The sequence below is a fragment of the Eutrema salsugineum genome, unplaced genomic scaffold (genome assembly GCF_000478725.1).
Source record: "Eutrema salsugineum unplaced genomic scaffold, Eutsalg1_0 scaffold_7, whole genome shotgun sequence".
Lineage (NCBI taxonomy): Eukaryota > Viridiplantae > Streptophyta > Magnoliopsida > Brassicales > Brassicaceae > Eutrema > Eutrema salsugineum.
The window spans coordinates 10867476-10887461 of NW_006256486.1; the positions used below are offsets into that span (position 1 = coordinate 10867476).

General features: G+C 43.8%; 1 pseudogene; it reads right to left on the reverse strand.

Moving 5' to 3' along the window:
- Window positions 1–16552: 16552 nt before the first annotated feature.
- LOC18010882 lies at window positions 16553–18951 on the reverse strand (annotated as a pseudogene).
- Window positions 18952–19986: the final 1035 nt, after the last annotated feature.

A 19986-nucleotide genomic window follows, 5' to 3' on the forward strand; every position in this document is an offset into this window, starting at 1 on the left:
AGACAAGGTTTTTGGAGCTGGAACAAAGTGGCTCTGAAGTTTTTGCTATCAAGGAATCAGTCACCAGCCAAAGCAGCTTGGACCAGGATTGGAATAAGGCTGATGCACCCCCTGTTGAGCTCAAGCCTCTACCAACAGGGCTCAGGTATGCTTTCTTAGGCTTGAATTCCACATATCATGTCATCATCAATGATAGCCTATTAGAGGATCAAGAGAGTGCATTGCTTAATGAAATAAGAAAGTTCAGGAGAGCCATAGGGTATTCTTTGGCTGATATTAGAGGAATCTCTCCTGACATTTGCACCCACAGGATCCACCTAGAGGACCAATCTATGTCCTCTATTGAGCATCAACGACGACTTAACCCCAACCTTAGGGAAGTGGTTAAGAAGGAGATACTAAAACTTCTTGAGGCAGGGATAATTTACCCAATCTCTGACTCAAGATGGGTGTCTCCTGTTCATGTTGTGCCCAAGAAGGGTGGGATCACAGTGGTGAAAAACGATAAGGATGAACTCATAGCTCAAAGAACCATAACTGGCCATCGCATGTGCATTGACTATAGGAAATTGAATTCTGCTTCTAGAAAAGATCATTTCCCTTTACCATTCATTGATCAAATGCTTGAAAGGTTAGCTAATCATCCTTATTTTTGTTTTCTCGATGGGTACTCGGGGTTCTTCCAAATTCCCATAGTTCCCGGGGATCAAGAGAAAACAACATTCACATGCCCTTATGGCACTTATGCTTATAGGAGAATGCCTTTCGGTTTATGTAATGCACCGGCCACTTTTCAAAGATGTATGATGCACATTTTCTCTAACATTATTGAAGAGAAAGTTGAGGTGTTCATGGATGACTTTAGTGTCTATGGCTCCTCCTTCTCGGATTGTCTCTCTAATTTGACACAGGTGTTGGAGAGATGTGAGCAGCACAACTTGGTGCTGAACTGGGAGAAGTGTCATTTCATGGTGCAAGAAGGAATAGTTCTTGGGCACAAGATATCTGAAAAGGGTATTGAGGTTGATAGGGCAAAGGTGGAAGTGATGGTGAATCTGCAAACTCCCACTTCAGTTAAAAGAATGAGGAGCTTCCTTGGGCATGCAGGGTTTTATAGAAGATTCATAAAGGACTTCTCAAGGATTGCCAGGCCCTTAACAAGACTGTTGTGTAAAGAAGTGGATTTCATCTTTGATGTTGAATGTGAGGAGGCCTTTAAGTTGATCAAGGAGGCATTGGTTAGCGCACCAATAGTTCAGGCACCAGACTGGTCCCTTCCTTTTGAGGTCATGACAGATGCATCTGATTTTGCTGTTGGAGCAGTGCTTGGGCAAAAGAAGGACAAGAAGCTGCATGTGATCTACTATGCCAGTAGAACACTTGACTCTGCACAAGAGAAGTATGCTACAACTGAAAAGGAAATGCTGGCAATAGTCTTTGCCTTTGATAAGTTCATAAGTTACCTGGTGGGATCAAAAGTCATTGTATATACTGATCATGCAGCCCTCAGGTATTTGATGACCAAGAAAGACGCCAAGCCAAGGCTTTTAAGATGGGTTTTATTGCTCCAAGAGTTTGATATGGAGGTGCTTGATAAAAAGGGGATTGAGAATGGTGCTGCAGACCATCTCTCAAGGCTGAGGATTGAAGAAAAAGTCCCCATAGATGATGCTTTGCCTGAAGAGTCTCTGATGGTGCTCCATTCCTACTTGGAGTTTGAGGAAGTAGAGAGCATTCAAGAAAGGAGGATGCCTTGGTTTGCAGACATAGTGAATTATCTTGCATGTGGGGTGGAGCCTCCTGAATTAGATGCTTACAAGAGGAAGAAGTTCTTTAGAGAGGTCCAGAGATACCATTGGGATGAGCCCTACCTCTATGTTCTGAACAAGGATCAGCTGTATAGAAGGTGTCTTGCTGAAGAGGAGATGCAACCTGTGTTGCAAGAATGTCATGGTTCTGCTTTTGGAGGTCACATGGGGGCATTCAAAACTGTGGCAAAGGTTCTTCAAAGTGGGTTTTGGTGGCCTACAATGTTCAAAGATGCCCAGTTGGTGGTTTCAGCATGTGATGCCTGTCAGAGGAATGGGAACATATCTAAGAGGAGTGAGATGCCTCAAAACCCCATTCTAGAGGTTGAAATCTTTGATTGCTGGGGGATTGACTTTATGGGGCCCTTCATTTCATCCTATGGGAATCAGTATATACTTGTTGCTGTGGACTATGTGTCCAAATGGGTTGAGGCCATTGCTTCCCCTACCAATGATTTCAAGGTTGTAGTGAAGCTGTTCAAGAGCATTATCTTCCCAAGGTTTGGAGTCCCAAGGGTTGTTATCTCTGATGGGGGATCTCATTTTGTGAACAAGACTCTGGAAGGTTTATTGAGAAAGCATGGAGTGAAACACAAGATAGCTACTCCTTATCATCCTCAAACTAGTGGCCAGGTTGAGGTATCCAACAAACAGATCAAAGCCATTCTTGAGAGGACTGTTAGCTCAAGCAGAAAAGACTGGAGCAAAAGGCTAGATGATGCATTGTGGGTTTATAGGACTGCCTTTAAAACTCCAATTGGGACATCACCATTCAGTCTGCTGTATGGGAAGAGCTGCCACCTTCCTGTTGAGCTGGAATACAAGGCTTTGTGGGCTGTGAAGTTGCTGAACTTTGATATCAAGACAGCTCAAGAGAAAAGGGTCATGCAACTCCATGAACTTGAAGAGATCAGGCTTGGGGCTTTTGAGAGCTCCAAGATTTATAAAGAAAAGACCAAGGCTCTGCATGATCAAAAGATTCTGAAAAGGGAGTTCAAGTATGGTGATTTGGTCTTGCTTTTCAACTCTAGACTTAAGTTGTTTCCAGGAAAACTTAAGTCTAGATGGTCTGGTCCCTTTAAGGTTCTTGAAGTGAGGCCTTATGGTGCCATTGTCTTAGAAGGGAAGAATGGTCAGGAATTTGTGGTGAATGGACAGAGAATCAAGCATTACTTAGTTTCACAAGGGAAGGAGGAAGCTACATCAGTTCCCCTTCTTGATCCACCAGCCTGTTAATCAGGTTTCCAAAGTCAAACTTAGAGACTTTAAACAAAGTGCTCTTGGGAGACACCCCAAGCTTATCCTTTGTAAATATGCTTTTGATCTTTTGATCCCTTTCTTTTTATGTTTTAGGATGTTTTGATGGGTTTGTTGAGTGTTTACAGGTGTTAGGTGTGAGTCTGAACCTTTGGAAAGTGAATGTAGAATGAAAAGAGATGAAGGAATGGAGACAAGCTTGTGCTCGGCCTTTGACATGGGCACCTGCCACGGTCAAGAACAAGGCGTGGCAAGCCTCTTTGTGTTGCCACGGAGAGATAATCACGGTCTAAAGGCCTGGCCGTGGCAAAAGAAGCACATGTTCGGTGATTGCCACGGCCTTGTGACATGGAACGTAGGCGACCGTGGCAAAAGAAAAAGAAGAATGGACAAGGCTCGGGGTTTGCCACAGGGACATTGCCACGGGAAGAAGCTAAGGCCGTGGCAAAATGAAGATGAAATGTGCAATGTTCGGGCTTTGACACGAGGAGATTGCCACGGTGAGAAACCAAGACCGTGGCAAAGAGAGACAAGATGGCCGGCGTTTGGTGTTTGCCATGGTCTACAAGACACGAGCTAAAGGTTTGACCGTGGCAAAGATTTTCAGGGTTTGACCAAGGATTGAGCACGGCCACGGGGAGATTGCCACGGGGAAACAACCAGACCGTGGCAAGAGAAAGGAAAAGAGACATAGTTCGGGGTTTGTCACGGTCTAGTTGCCACGGCCACACCAAGACCGCGGCAAAAAAGAGATTCAAATGCCTTCTTGCCACGACCACGTGACACGGTCAACCAGGCGCGACCAAAATTTGAATTTTGGTTGACCGTACGGACATTGACCGGTCAACACACGCGCCAAGCCAGCTGTTCCCCACCACTCTTTCTTCTTCATCGCGAGTTTGCTCCTTTCTCTCCATTCTTAAGCTTTAAACCTTCATATCTCTCTCGTTGCTGCATCAAATTGAGTGATTCCAACTGCATTGAACTCGTAATCCTGTCTAGTTTCTTGTTGCACATCCGTTTTACACTCGAAACTTGAAGATTCCAAGGTATTTAATCTGTTAAAACTCACCTTTTCCATGCTTTAGAGTACTGTTCATGAACAGAGAAAAACAAATGGAATCGATTTTAATGGGCTTCTTGATACCTTGGAATCATTTTGTGAGTATTGTGCAAGTAGAATGGATAGGGATTTCATGAATCTTGCTTGAGAATAACCTGTTCTTGGAATTTTTGAGAAGCTTGAAAATCCTCATGTGAATCGATTTTTTTTAGAAATTGTGTTTCAAGCTGAACTCTATGTGTGCATTGCTTCTTGCCATTTATTTGAGTTTAATGAGTTTCTAATCAGCTTGAAATACCTTCTTTTAAAAAGAAATCGATTGTTGCTGCTCATGAACTTGGTGAAGTTTTGAAAAAACTTTTGTTGTTCTCTTGCTTTGGTGCTTACAATGGTTTGAGAAAATGCAGGATGGCAGGAACAAAAAGACAAGCAGCCGTGGTCAAAGCCAGAAAAGAGAAAGCTGGGGCTTCAGAGGATAAGATTCTGCCTTTTGGGCACAAAGTTTTCAAGAAACAGAAAAGGCAGAGAAAGCCAAAGGATCCAGCTGAAAAGAAAACAAAGAAGGTTGCTGCACCAAAGAAAACAAAGGCCTCCACTTCAAAAACTTCTGGTAACGAGTTGGCATTGGTTGAGGTCGTTCACAGGGCAGGAAAAGAGGTGGCTGTGGCTGAGGATGAAGAAGGAACAGAGAGTGACCCTGAAACAGCATTGAAGCGGGTTAAGAAAGCAAAGACAAGTTCTGAGGACAGTGAACCAACCTTTGATGACTACTTTGCTATGTTCAGGGGTGTAAAAGTGCTGCAAACCAAGTTCCCTGATATGGAGTTGCTGAGGAAGATGGGAATTCTTGAAGAGGTTCAGCTCATTTTCAACAACATGGGCTTTGGTGGATTCTTTGAGATGAGAGATGTGGCTCATGATGGTGTTACACAAGAGTTTCTTGCATCCCTTCAAGTTTGTGGATATGGCCCAAGAGATGCAAGAATCAAAGAGGGCAATGGTCTTGGGCACATGGAGTTTACAATAGATGGTGCACAACACCATGTAAGCTTCAAAGAACTAGATGAGATCTTTGCTTTTCCAAGACCTGCACAAGAACAGACAGTGAAGTTCACATACCCTGATCACATGATTACTGACTTGTGGGATACAATTGCTTTTGGGAGCTTCAGAGGAGGAAGATGCAAGAGTTCATGGATAAGAAACCCAGCAATCCGCTATGCTCACAAGGTGCTTTGCCAAATGTTCTTTACCAAGCACAATGATGGAGTGGTGCATCTAGCTGACATGGAGCTACTGGGTATGGGTCTTCATCCTCTCATCAGTCACTTGAAGAGCAAGAGAGAGTTTCGCCTCCCACACTACATCCTATCTAGTGGTGCATTCTTAGCGCGCCAAATGCTGATTTACAAAGACATAGCTTGGAGTGAGGGTAAAAGAAAGAAGCTCACTAAGTTGCACAATGGATGGCTAGTGACAAAGATTCTGAAAGCAAGAGGTTTTGTCTTTGATGATGTTGAGGTCAGGCCTGAGTTGATTGATGAAGCTACCCTCACCAAGGTTGGGTTTTTAAAAGCAAGCAATGGTGAAAACTTCTTGTACACCTTCAAGCTCTTACAAGATGAAAAGTTTCATGTTCTGTTGCCACACCCAGCCATCACCACTCTCACAGAAAGGTACAATGTCTCTTTTATTGTCCTAAAAGATCAGCTCTACAACTCAGCCATTCACCCTCCAATTCCCAAATGCAAGAGAACCGCTAGTTCTAAGGGTAAAGAGCCAGTTGAAGAGGAGGACACAACTAGGACCGCTGGTTGTGAGATTGAGGAGCCAAGAGATTTTGAAAGAAGGATGGGAGCAGGGAGGTATCACTTTGATCCTTACTTTTGGGGTGAGCCTGACTATCACACAAGGAAGCTGTATTCCAGAGTTAACACCCTTCAGAAATGGTGCAAATGGCAAGACAAAACGATCAACAAGCTAGTTGACTGTGTTAGGCAGCTTAAGAAGAAGGTTAAAAAGCTCACAGCTCCAGCCACCTCACCCAAACGAGATACAAGAGAAGGGGTGGGAGAAAGCTCAGCTGCTAATGAACTTGTGCTACCACCAGGAAAAGAAGATTGGGTGAATCCGGCCACAGCGTTCCAACCAGACTCACCTGAGAGCAGCCCACCCAGATACTCCACTCCATCATGTTCAACCTCCAATCCATCCCATTACTTGGGATCAGACCTCAGTGATTGAGGTAAACACTCAAAACCTTGTAAATAGCATGTAGACTTTCTTTTTCTTTTGCATTTTACCTGTTTGCTTTGATTTCACTTCTTTCTCATGCTTTTATAACACAAGGGACTGTGTTATTTAAGTGTGGGGGAGGAGTTTCATCCTTTACTAATTATGTTTTCTATTTTCTTATTTTACACTTGGAGTCTTGAGTCACATTCTAGTTGCATATTCATCTAAGTGCATATAAAAACCAAAAAAATAGAAAAATCTGAAAAACAAAAAATTCACAAAAAAAATGATCATGTAGTTGCATTCTCATTGTTAGGATTGAGTCTAGATTGCATATGCATATAGGTTGCATCTTGCAGGGAGTAATGATAGGTTTTCTAGAGAGTACATCACTTTGAGAACTTGAACTGAATATGCTTGTGAATCTTTTTCTGTGCTTGCAAAGTCTGAAATGATCTGAATCTGAGAAGCAAGTTTGAATTGAACTCAACTCTAATTAAGTGGGAACCTTGAACTTGACTTGAAAATATCTTGTGATGCATTGTTTGAAAAAGCTTGTGGATACCGATATACATACTTGAGCTAGAACCATTGTTTTTACCACTCTTTTCCTTAGCTCAAGTAGCTGAATCCACATCATGGATCAGTTCCCATACCTTGAACCCATCCTTCTTTTAAGCCAATGTTTGTGTGAATTGAAAGGCCACCTTGGATCAAACTTAGCAGAAAGTGTTAGGTTTAGAGCGACAAGGGCAGGTCTCATTGAGTGCTGTGTTCCAACATCAAGGAACTGAGAGTTTTGGCGAGGAATAAGTGTGGGGGAAAAGACTTGTTGGTGAGTGGAAAAAGGTGAGATGAGTGGGAAAGAGAGAGTGGAAATAGCTAGGGGAATGAAAGAAAAGAAAAAGAAATCAGTCTTGGTGTTTTGAGAAAGTGAGCTCTGGTTTATTGAAAAGAAAGAGTCTAGCCTCTATGTAAAAAGGAAAGAAGCCAAAAGGCTCAAATGTTTTGAAAAGAAAGAAAGAAGAGGCTAGAGGTTGTAAAAGAAAAAGAGCTGTGTAAAGTTTGAGTTCCAAGAGTTGAGAGTGAAGGTGAAAAGTAAATCCCCTAGTGAGAGGAAAATGAGAGTGAAAAGTGAGGATTTTTAAGCAAGTGAGGAAACCTTGAGTAGAGGGTGGGGTGTGATGAGTCTTTGCCCTTGTATGCATAGGTTGCTTTTTACCTTTAGCATTCTGCCAAAGTTTGATCATTCATAGAGAGATCCCTTTGCTGCATTAAACCCACTTGAGCACTGATGAGATCATTTTAATCTCATAGCCTCTCCCTAGCCAAGCCAGCTTTTTTAAACCTTGCATCATGAGATCCACCTGATAAAAGCTTAATGAATGTGAAAGAGTTGAGAGAGAGAAGAACTTGTGGAGATTCCTTGCTGAGTTGATATATATCTGAGTATGACTTTGCATTGCATAATTGAGCATGAACTTGAATTCTCATTGTGATCACTTCTCTCAAAAAGAAAATGTGAACTCCCATTGCATACAACCTCTTTCTCTCATTTGCTCTTTTTGCTTGAGGACAAGCAAAGGACAAGTGTGGGGGAGTTGATATGTTCATAATTTGCATCATTTAGGTTGCATAAATCATTCCAAATCATGTTTTATTTCATGCATTTTAGGTCCTTAGGGTTTGTTTTAGAACTTAGGAGATGCATTAGGTCCCAATGAGTCTTTGCATGTTTTGAGTGTCTATCAGGTGAATTTGGAGCTGAGAAGATGAATCTAGGAGGTGGAATGGTGAGCAAAGCTTGAAAAGTGGCAAAAATTGGATCTTTGGAGGTTATCGGCTATTCTCGCTGACCAGGAAGGTTTTCTCGGCCATTTTTATGTACCGCGGGAAGAGTTTACCGGCCATTTTCATGTACCGCGAGTAAAGTGTATCGGCCAAAATCTCCGGGTGTGAACATGTCTCAGAAATCGCCTGTCCGGGGAACCTTCCGGTCCGATTCGGATGGCGGGTGCTTCATAGAAGTTGGAGAGGACTTGATCACGGTTTCATATCAAGTGGAATCGTGGAATTCGGACTCGTGAGCAGAGAGTTAAGCTCGTCGGAAGGAACCCCTGTCCCGCAGCTGTTCCGGACCGAGCAGATCAGTTCTGAAGGATGCGAAGGACGGTGCACTTCCAGGCCGATTCAGTTTCCGGGGCCTTCATGAGAATCAGAGACATTTGAGTCTTCTTTCCAGAACGTCCAAGAGCATTCAATTCGGATCTATGAGCAGGAAGATACGGTCTCCGGAATGGACACATGTCTAGACGCCTCTCTCTGGTCGTGTAAATGCACTGCAAAGATGTGCCCTCCAGGAAGCCTTACACTTCCCAAGCACCGAAACTTCCTTCACCAAAGTTGGAGATAAATGAGTCCTCTGTCTTCTGCAACCGGAATCACTCAATTCGGACAAGTCTCCAGGAAGTTACACTCTCCGGAATGCGAGATGGTCCAGACAGCCCAGAATGACTAAGTTAAACATGCCGCGATGGAATGCCACGGTCCACACTTGGCCGTCGCAACTTTTGTGCACCCTCGGCGAATGACACGATCTTCATGCCACGGTCTACTCTTGACCGTGGCAAACATACACTTGGTTGAGAAGAACTTTGCAACCATTCGGCGATTGCCACGGCCTAAATGCCACGGTCTGAGGCTTGACCGTGGCAACTCCTGCAAACCTTCGGCGATTGGCACGAGCTGAATGCCACGGTCTGGGACTTGACCGTGGCAAATGAACAACTGGCTGGAGACAACTTTTACATAGCTTTGGGTTTTGACACGGTTTGAATGCCACGGTCTGGAGCTTGACCGTGGCAATCAAATACTTGGCTGGAAGGATTTTTCATGCATGCGGTTTTTGACACGGTCTGAATGCCACGGTTTGGGGGCTTGACCGTGGCAACTTTTACACATCTTCGGCGTTTGACACGGTGACTTGCCACGGGTTTCAGATGAAGCTTGATCAGACCGTAGCATCAAAAGGAACTAAGAACACAAATGAAGGCTTTGACACGGTCAAGATTGCCACGGTCACACCAAGAGCACACCAGACCGTGGCAAACCCATACTTGCCCATCAAGGCCGGGTCAGTACCCGATTTTTTCCGGGTTGACCCGGTTCGCCCAAGCATCCTTTATAAGGTTTTTAGACCTAATTTGTAGAGAACCTTTAATCTACTTTTAGTTTTCTTTCCCCTTTGGTGAAAACCTACTTAATACACTTTGTTTTAGAGAGCTTAATATCGATTTGCAGTTTCTTTCCATCTTGTTCATCATTTCTTATCATCAAATCAAACTTCTAATCATGATTAACAACACATCTTGCAAAAGATTTAGTGTGTTGATCATGATTAGTGAGTAGTCACCTTAATGAGGTTCTAGATGTGTAGGTTAGGGTGCTAAAGTGTTAGATTAGGAGTGCTTAGGGCTAGATTCATTGATTCATTTCTCTAAACAACTATTCTCTATGCTAGATCCTTGATAATCACTTGAGATCTAGATTCTGGGAATTTCATGCACCAAAAGTGTTTGATGAAATTCCTGAAAGAGTTGTATTAGAGGTTTAAGCATTTTTCTGCATGATGATGTATTGTTATTTGCTTGAATGATCATTGAGAACTTTTTATTAATGCATATTGATTCATATTTCACAAATGGGAATTTGGTTTGAAAATGGATTAGTATAGGGGTTAATACCTTCATGAGAGGATTAACCTAGATTAGAGTTCTTAATCATTTGAATCATGTCTCATCATTGTCATTAGCATTTCTAGTTTAGCACCAAAACACCCTAACCAACTATCATGTCTAGAATCTCATGCCTCCATCATATCATATTCACATCATATGTCATTGTCATTTGTCTTTAAACCTGTTTAAGTTTGTTAGTTGTCATTAGTTAACCAAAATCACTCTTGTTTGCTTGAATTAAGAACATAATCACATAGTTTAGTGTCTAACACCACATCTGGATTGATAAACCTCTTTGTGCTACATTGACAAGGGGATTGATAGCCCTGAGACCATAAAAAGTCTTGTCTATCAATCGGCCGGAGCCGGACTGGTTTTTTTTTTTTTTTTTAACGCGCTGGTGGCGGTAAAATGATTAGTCCGAGCTCGTGGTGGCTGGGACTTAGTAGTAATACCGTTTGAGGTTGGCTGAGTTACATGATCCCGGGATCGACGTTCCGTCGAGTTGCATGAGTTCGTAAACCCCGGGCTTGACGATTCTCATTATCTGGTATGGACCTTCTCAGTTCGTTCCCAGCTTGCCTGCGTTCAGTTCCTCGGTGTTATGGAACACCTTGCGCAGAACGAGGTCGCCTTCATCGAAAAGCCGACCTCGCACCTTCTTGTTGTAGTACCGAGCAGCGAGGTTTTGATAGTTCTGGATTCGGAGGAGAGCTAAGCATCGCTGTTCTTCCAAGTTATCGAGGTTGTTGAGCATTATCTGGTCGTTGAGATCGGGGTTCTCGGGAAGCACAGAGTATCTTAATGTTTTGGGATGGTCACTTCTGCCGGACAGAGGGCTTCAAGTCCGTATGCTAAAGAGAAAGGAGATTGTCCGGTCGATCGCCTGGGAGTAGTTCGGTGCGGCCATAAGACTCCGTCGAGCTCGTCCGCCCAGGTGCCTTTCTTAGCCTCGAGGCGCTTCTTTATACCGTCCAGGATGGTCTTGTTGGTTGCCTCGGCCTGACCGTTGCCTTGCGGATATCGTGGGGTCGAGAAACTAAGACGGATTTTGAACTTAGCGCACCAATCATTGAACGTTCCAGCGATAAATTGGGGTCCGTTGTTCGTGACGATCTCGTGCGGAACCCCGTGTCGGCAAATGATATACTTCCCAAAAAATTTTCGCACGTCCAGTGCGGTGATCTCGGAGTATGCTTCGGCCTCAACCCATTTCGTGAAGTAATCTGTCATAACCAGGATGTACTGCTTTTGACTTGTTGATCGGCATAAAGGGCCTATGATGTCCATGGCCCACCGCATAAAGGGGTAAGGCGCCGTGCTGGTTTGCAGCAGCTCGGTCGGCACGTTGATCATTGGGCCGTGCCGCTGGCACTTGTCGCACTTTGTGACAAACTTCTCGCAGTCCGCGTTCATCGTCGGCCAGAAATAACTGGCTTTTTTTATTTTCAGGGCGAGAGACCGTCCTCCAGAGTGATTACCGCTGGATCCTTCGTGGATTTCTCTCATGATTTCGACTGTATCATTTCCGGTGATGCAGGCCAAGAGCACTCCGGAAGTGCTCCAACGGTATAACTTGTCTTTGTACATTGTATAATAAGCGGCTCGGACTTTAAGACGGCGAGCAGCCCATTTGTCTTCAGGGACTTTGCCGTTGAGGAGGTACTCTCGCAGTTCGGCTGTCCAATCTTCAGTGGGCTCGTTTTCTTGGTTTTCACTGGTCGATGGGCTGTGGATTCCTTCAATTATGTGCTCGAAATCGTGATCGGCGGCTAGATCTTTGGGAACCTGTTCGGCATTCTTGCTTGCTCGTGTCGAATTCCTGCGTTGCGTATTCATGAGGTCGGGTTCGGGTTTTCATCGTAGTTCCGTCGTCGGGTGGCAACGTTGCATTTTGGCGCGGTTTTGATGCTTGGTTCTGAGATGCTCTCGACTGGGATTTTCTCTTCATATGCGGGTCGGAACTGGAAGCTAGGGCGGCTAACGCGTCGGCAGACAAGTTCTCGCTGCGAGGGATTTTGGTGAGTTCGAACGTCTCAAATTTCGAGATGAGTGCCTTAGTCGTTGTTAGATACGCGTCCATTCATTCGTTTTTGGTCATGTACTTGCCACTTAACTGACTTGTGACGAGCTGCGAGTCACAGAAGGCGTGAAGATGCCGTATGCCGAGCTCCTCGGCTAATCGCAGTCCGGCAAGTAAAGCTTCGTACTCAGACTCATTGTTGGATGCTGGAAACTCAAGGCAGAATGACTGTTCGAGGATCTCGCCGCTTGGAGACTTTAGGAGAATTCCGACACATGATCCCCGGTGTGATGATGACCCGTCAACGTGTAACGTCCATATCTCGCTGGGCGGCTGCTCGACAACGAACTCTTTAGGGAGCTCGATCAGAAAGTCGGCAAGCACTTGGGATTTTGCACTGGTTCGATTCTTGTATTTGATGTCGTACTCGCTTAGTTCGACGGCCCATTTCGCGAGGCGACCTGACTGGCTTGGGCTGTGCAAAATGGTTCGGAGTGGCTGGTCGGTCAAGACTGTGATCGAATGAGATTGGAAGTATGGCCGAAGCTTCCGAGCAGAAACCACCACTGCAAGTGCCAATTTTTCTAAGGTCGGATATCTGACCTCGGCGTCACTTAGCGATTTGCTGACATAGAATATTGGACGCTGCTCTCCCCTGTCTTCGCGGACTAGAACACTGGTAACCACCGATGTGGAAATTGCGATGTATAAGAATAGCATCTCGCCGTTCTCGGACTTAGCTAGGATGGGGGGGAGTCGAGAGATACGTTTTCAACTGTTTGAAGGCGTCCTCGCACTCGGCGCTCCAAGTATGATGCTTGTTACCTCGTAACAACTGGTAGAAAGGCAGACACTTATCGGTCGACCTGGAGATAAATCTGTTCAGAGCGGCGATCCGGCCTGTGAGTTTTTGCACTTCCCTTTTTGAAGTCGGGGAAGGTAGGTCTAGTACTGCGGATATCTGCTTTGGGTTAGCCTCGATGCCACGCTCGGTGACAATGTAACCTAGGAACTCGTCCGTTGTTACGCCGAAGGTACACTTAGCGGGATTGAGTTTCATCCCGTACTCGTTCAGAATGTCGAAACACGTTGACAGGTGTGATATGTAGTCCTTGGCGTACAGGGATTTAACCAGCATGTCATCAATGTATACTTCCATCGTTTTTCCGAGCTGACTAGCGAACATGCGGTTCACGAGTCTTTGTTACGTGGCTCACGCGTTCTTGAGACCGAACGGCATGACCTTATAGTTGTAGATTCCTCGATCTGTGATGAACGAAGTCTTTTCCCGATCATCTGGATGCATCAGTATTTGGTTATACCCCGAGAAAGCATCCATGAAAGATAACAGTTCGTTGCCGGCAGTTGCCTCTACCAACCGATCAATGTGTGGTAGTGGAAAACTATCTTTGGGACAAGCTTTGTTCAGGTCGGTGAAGTCGACGCAAATCCTCCACTTTCCATTTTTTTTCTTCACAACTACCGGGTTCGCTAGCCAGTCCGGGTATCGAACCTCCGTGATCGAACCGGCTTTGAGCAATTTTTCGACCTAGTCGTTAACCGCTCGTTCTTTCTCAGGTCTGAGCTTGCGCCTCTTCTGTTTGATCGGTTTGTATGTCGGATCGATATTTAGTTCGTGGCAAGTGATATCTGGATTGATTCCGGGCATGTCGCTGATGGTCCATGCGAATGTGGAGACGTTCTTCTGGAGGAAACTGATGAGAGCTTCCCGAATATTGCTGTCGAGTTCGGCCCCTATACCGACACATTTTTCCGGATCTGTCGGATCGATGCCGACTTGTTCGACTCGGCTCTGCTTAGGCGGTCCGAACTGGCTTTCTGCGGCTGCACGGTCTTCCTGGAATGGGCTGATGACGCATGTCCGTGCGATACTGAGTTTGCACTCGGTTAGATGGCATAATCGGGATGCGGTCTGGCTTCCTTTGAGGGTGAAAATCCCTGACGGGGTCGGGAACATGACGCACTGATGGAACGTTGAAGCGACGGCCTTCATGTCGAACAGCCATGGCGTTCCCAAAATCGCATTGTATATTGCCGGCTTGTTGAGGACTAAGAACTTGATCAACGACGAGGCAATCGTTATGAGGCATATGCACTCCCCGCAGGTCGGCGTCGGTGAATAACAGTGGTACGGTTGTGACCGTTGTCTGGGGTTGCAAACTCGATGCCTGCCGGCTATACTCTTTGAGGGCTCGGATGGAGTAGTTGCATGATTCGAGGGCTCCCATAATCATATTGACCTTCTTCCTGGTTTTGGGTACATTCGTTTCTCTATTAGGTGCTTCGCGGTCTCGTTTAGGGGGAGCGACCTGTTCTTCATCAGAATTGGCTGCCTTAGCAGCTTCTTGATTGCCGGGTTTGTTTGGTCGCGGGTTCGGCTGCCGGGGTCTGGGTTTAGGCAAATCTGCAGTGTCGATCTCACCCTTGCGGAACTGTTGAAGTAAGAAATCCCTCAGGTGTCGGCACTCTTCCGTGCTGTGCCCATATCGTTCATGATACTCGCAAAAACGTTCACTTAGCGGCGTAATATCTTCTCTATTCCATGTGTTCCATGATTTCGGTGGCCGTCCTGACTTATGGTTTGACGGTCCTGCTTGGTTCACTACTCCGCGTGGCTTGCCGGACTGGACTTTCGTTTCCGAGTTATCTTTGGTGGTTAAGATCTGGTCGGGCTTTGACGCTGAGTACTGCCGATTTTGGCGGCTTCCTCTTCTTCCTCCGCGATGAAGATGTTCGATTTGTGAAGCGCGTCCTCTAGTGTGAGCGGTCTGTTCCTGCGAAGTTCTTTATGAAAGGTGATTTGTACCATGTATTCTGGTACAGTGCTTCGAGGGCGGCCTCATCGTCCACTGTGCAGTGCGCCACGATATTCTTGAAACGCGCCATGAAGTCTCGGAGTGATTCATTTTCACCCTGTGATATCTCCCACAGCTCGGAGTTACGGGTTTTCTGCCCGATGAACATTGAGAAATGCTTTGCAAACTTAGTCGAAAGCTCCTTGTAGTTATCAATGGAGTCGGCTTCCAACCTTGAGAACCAATCTAAAGCTATGCCTTCGAGGTGCTCAACGAACAATTGGCATTGGATCGCGTCCTTCTGTTCGGCCAAGGTGAACTTTAGTCGGTTGATTACGATGCCGAACAAGGTAAGGAAATGCCTCCGATCCGAGTTCCCTTCGTACGAACGTAGTTTAAACTTTTCTAGATTAGGGACGGGGACGTTGGTGATCCGGGAAGTGAACGGTGTTTTCTGTGCTTCCTGGATTACGCGGTCAATTTCAGGTGCCGAACTGGTGGCTTGGTGGAATTTGGAACTGATCTCTCGCAATTGGGCCTGCATCCGTTCGATTTCCAGGTCGCGCGCCGTCGGTTGAGCTCGTACGTGCTGGGACAGGCTTTCGGACTGTTGCTGTTGCTGTATTACCGACCGTGCCGCCGTACACTGTGGGTCTCGCTCTCCTTGGAAGTCGCTGATGAGGTTCCGTCGTCTAAGCGGACTCTCTTGTTGCAGGCTAGAAATCTGCGCTGTGAGAGTCGCGAATTTGGCATCATTGCTTCGGACTAGCTCTTGCATTTGAGCAGCGAAAGCATTCATGAGTGCGGTTGGATCGAAGGCAGCTGGCGAAGCCTGGTGAGCCCCGGTGCTTGAGCTCGGCTCTGCCCTGATCTGTTGTGTTCCAGGTTGAGGTCGCACGGGGCTGTGTTCACCCTCCCCTGTATGTCCTCCGACCTGGGTGGGGTCGTCTGCACAGGTCCTTTGACTCCCGACCTGGACTGAGGTCGGTTGTCTATCATCAGCCGTCATGTCTTCGAGGTCGATTACCGAATCGGCCCCACGGTGGGCGCCAATTGTTGATTGTGGTTCTCAACTATCTGGGGTCGGTTCGGTTATTCGAGCTCGGAAGATTAAATTGATTTTATTTTATTAAGTTCTTAGTTACAGTTCGTTCAGTTCGGAGGTCTCTCGACGAACTCGATACAATAATATTGAGGCCTCTATTCTCCGGGTCCAAAAAGATCCCTTCTACAATAACAATTCTACTATTTATAGTACATAAACGAGAAGAAGTTCTAGGGCTTCTCGTTCAGCTCTCACCACCTCTTGTCGCTAGGTTTTTTTCTTATGGGCCGTGCTGTCAGGCCAGGCCCATTTCGGCAAAAACCATTGTAAACCGGGATCAATTGGGCCGGTCTCGGTCTTTAACCGGTCCGAACCTAGTAGCGGAACGTACCACCAACAGTAACCATTTCCAAATTCGTAATTGTCCATCAATGACCATGCAAAATATCCTCCTACGTTGCATCCATCCCTATAATATATATGTTAAATAATGTTGGCGTCTTGAAATTCATACTTCTCAAAAGAAGTATATTATATATGAAATAAAGTAGGAATCATATATTATAACTCACTCGATGGAGCATTTGAGACACGAAAGATGGCTGCAATGATTTTGAATTCGCCCTTTATCGGCAAGAGCATTTGCCACTGTTAAGTTTCCCAAATCAAGATCAGCAACTCCTGAAAAAATAACACAAGATTGTAAAATCAAACACATATAAAAGGTTTTTATTGGTTAATAAGTACATGTGGTAATTGGTATGATGTGTAGATACCGTTTTCGGTGATGTAGGTAAGTGGGTTTTTGTAGTTGTTTTTGATGTGATTTAGAATCTGGCGGAAGCCAGGAGGATAGTAGACGAAGCTGGGTGCCTGTGGACGGAAAGAGAGCAAGCGAGACTCATATAAATGTTGTAGTCCTCTAAATATAAATTAAATATATTCTAAATTTAAGGTGATGCTAACCTGAACACCAATAGGTACTCCATTGCGATAAACTGTAACCAATATATTAGAGAAAAATGAGTTTTTACTAAATTAATATATCTAAACAATATTAGAAATATGCACAAAAGTTTTACGTACATCCGATAGTAACTCGTGGATCGGTTAAGACATTAGGTTGAGTCGGAATAGAAGGAGGTGCATCGGTTGCATATTGTGTAACGTAATAGTTCAACCCTAGAAAATCAAGTGATCCTCTAACTAAAGCTGATTCTTGACGTGTAAATTTAGGCAATCTATCTCCAACGATCTCTTGCATTATCTTTGGATAGTCTCCGTACACCAATGGATCCAAGAACCTTCATATTGCAAAGTATATATGTTGGTTACAAAGGTTTTAGAAAAATATTTCGTATGTAATTTTGTAGATGTGTGTATATATAAGTGATTTGAGAATCAATTAGGTGAGAGTATATATACCATCCGACGAAGAAATCGAATGCTCCTTCTGCAGCGGCCTTGTCGAGAAAGCTAGTTTCGTTTAATGGGGTGAACCATCTTCCGATCAGGGTTGTTCCAATCTTACCACCTTGGAATTTCTGCATGCATAGATAATTTTAGATTATAGACAATGAATATACCACATAAAAATTGAACTGTTCTCGATCGAAAAATAATCAGGATAGATTGTGTATATGAACCTGATATCTTCTTCGGTATAAAGATACAGCTTCTGCATGAGCCTGAATCTCCTCCAAATTCACAGTCAGTGCATCGTCCTGGTGGATATGATCCATCTCCATAACCTTTGCTTGCGAGAGAATAAGGCTGGTTTAAAGTGATCCAAAAATTTGACTCTGTCTCCGAATCTTTGGAATAGAAGCTCAGCATAGTTTTGTAGTCTTCCCTGTTCATGTATCACATATATTAGATTTAGATAGATCAGATGTTATGTAATTAAGGACAAGACGACACAAGTTTAGAATTAAAGTTTAGTTAATGCACTTACACTATACGTGGGCTTAAGAAGCCTCTGTATTCGTCTTCTAAAGTTTGGGGAATATCCCAGTGAAATATAGTCACATATGGTTCTATGCCTGTATTCACATAAGTTAAATGTCTATATCACTTTTAAACGATGAAAATTGTATGATCATCAAGTATCTAAACTCGGGATTTACCATTTGCTTTTAACTCGTTAATGAGATTGTTGTAGTAGGTTATCCCATTCTCGTCGATTCCTCCAGTCAGTCTTCCCTCTAAGATTAGTTTTACAATTAAATCAAGCCTTGAAGAAAAAAACAAGAGATAAGTATGTTTTTTTTTCTTATATATTTACTTGGTAAGACCCTTGACCAAGCTATCGAGAGTCGGTATGCTTGAGCATTCATTCTTTTTAGTAATTTGACATCCTCCTGTTCATGTTATATATGAAAGTTCCAGAGTTGGATTACATTTCGGAAATGGAACAAATAACATATCTACACACAAGACATTCGTCATTGAAAGCCGCTCACCTTGTAAAGATCATACGAATCACAAGCAAGATCTCCAGAACTACGATCTGGAACTTTTATGTACATAGCTAACCGGTATATGAGCATGACCAGTTCTTTCTAAAATTTGTACACTTTTTAATACATGGACGTGCAGTTATTAATACGGGTAACAAATGACCTGGATATCTATGAGTGAAATAGTCCCATCCATTGAGTGCTCTATGTGCAGCACCCTCTATCTGGTAGAACAAATAAATCATATTAAAAGTGATTCGGTATAGCTAGAAATCGATAGCCAAAAGCTTTATACCATGACGAAGATGTATCTATATACCTGGTATGCAGAAGTAGCCGCACCAAAAGTGAAATTCTTTGGGAATCCAGTTCGGTTGAATGTAAGAATATTGTCGCAGTTGAAGGGTTTTTTAGCCTTGCATGCTGGATTGCAGACATTTTGGCAACTCGTAACGGCAAAGAGAAGGACTAGGATGGCTAAAGAGTAGTGAGCTTTTGGAATGGCCATGGTTTTGAGTTTTGTATTTTGTTGTCAATGGTTTCTAGTTTTTTTTTTTTTTTTTTGCTTTCGCTGATAGATTGTAGGGTTTTAATTTGATGATGATTAAATGATGAACTTGGAGGGGTTTATATACAAGGGTTTGAGTGCATGGGAAATGTGCATGGAAATTCAAGTAAGCTCGTTACGTACATTTGCAATTAATTGATCCTCCGTGCATGATCTCCACCTCGCTGTCTATTCCTTTTCTTTAATAAATGATAACATTTCTAATCAAAAACCGAGTTATCCCTAATAAACAAATTAGACAATATAGCTTGGAGTTTTACGTCATGCAAAATTTTCTTACGTATACAGAGCTTCACACGATATATACCTGTACACTTCTGCGTGAGGATATATGTTCCTCAATTATAATTTAATATATGTATGGTTTATTGAAACTCAACACAAATTACCATTTACATGAAAATTCGATTAATTGGTAAGGATTTTTTAATTTAATTTCCGTGCCCCTTCTCCTTTAGCTTACATTATATACAAGTTGTAATCTATATTACTCATGAATGCAGCAACCTCTTTTCCATAAGCAAAATATGACTTGTCTCATTGCTGCGAGTAACAAATTCAAAACTTCAAACCCTGTTTTTTTTTTAGTTATGATAAAATATTATAACGTCTACATGATATGCTGGTATTGAAAATATAAGAATACAAAATATTGCCACTAGGTAATTATTTCAAAAAAATAACTTTTGATTATTTCTAAAGGGTAAACCTTCATTAGAAATGAGAAAATCCAAAAATGTCAATATAAAACGGTTTGTGAGTACTTTAAAAAGTGCCACTTAATTTAACCGTCTGATTAGCAATGGGAAGAGCACCAAATTCTGGTCCAAGATGCCAAGGCTGTCTATTGGTAACATCAGTGTAGGTGGTCTCTCCATACTTGGTATTCCTTACTACTCGCATGTCTCAAATGTTTGAGGCCTGAGATGTTTGGGAGCTGATTCCTCACGCAAGATTAGCCTTCAAACTTCTCTC